Genomic DNA, 715 nt, shown 5'->3' with positions numbered 1-715 from the left:
TTTCCCTACTGCTTATTGAAAGTGGGTGAATTAAAGGCCATTTTTCCAGTTGCAGCCTTCTCTTTGTCTCAGACCTACCAGAAATCTAGAAACTGTAAATATCATAAATGGTTGATTCATCGTTGAGAATAGGGACTCATTAGAAGGAAATAGTTAAAGAGGTGGCTCATGATTAACCAAAAGGATGGAAAGGATTCCTACAGGGGTAAAATCCAACAACCAAACCCACTGTCATCGAGTCCATTCTGACTCACAATGACCCTGCATAGGACCATGGTAGGAGAATGTATCCTCTTTCAGGGGAACATGGAGCTGGTGCATTTGTACAGCACATCTTGTAGTTGGTAGTCCAACTTAAAGAGCTGTAGCATCGAACTCTCAGTGTCTTTAGCAGTATTTGAGTTTAGCTTCTTGAAACCTCAACTATGAACAGTATGTAATTCCATAATTATCATTGGCCTATGGATTTCAGAAGTGCTTATACTGAGAGACTTGGTTGAGTTTCTAAAGTGCTCATAATGATGAAATACATACAATGCTTCTATTGCTGCCTAACAATTTTTCTAAGCTGAAAGCCGTATCCATAAGGCGGAAAAAGCAAAAAGCAAATCATATGAAGTGAAAATGCTGTTTATACTTACAGAACATAAACTATAAAGTATATGTATTAACTGTCTAGATTTATAGTATCGATGACTTAATGTAATGTTTCCAT

Source organism: Echinops telfairi, unplaced genomic scaffold (genome assembly GCF_000313985.2).
Source record: "Echinops telfairi isolate 266 unplaced genomic scaffold, ASM31398v2 ScPeMD7_9;HRSCAF=40, whole genome shotgun sequence".
In the NCBI taxonomy this organism is placed as follows: domain Eukaryota; kingdom Metazoa; phylum Chordata; class Mammalia; order Afrosoricida; family Tenrecidae; genus Echinops; species Echinops telfairi.
Note: the sequence above shows the minus strand (reverse complement) of the source record.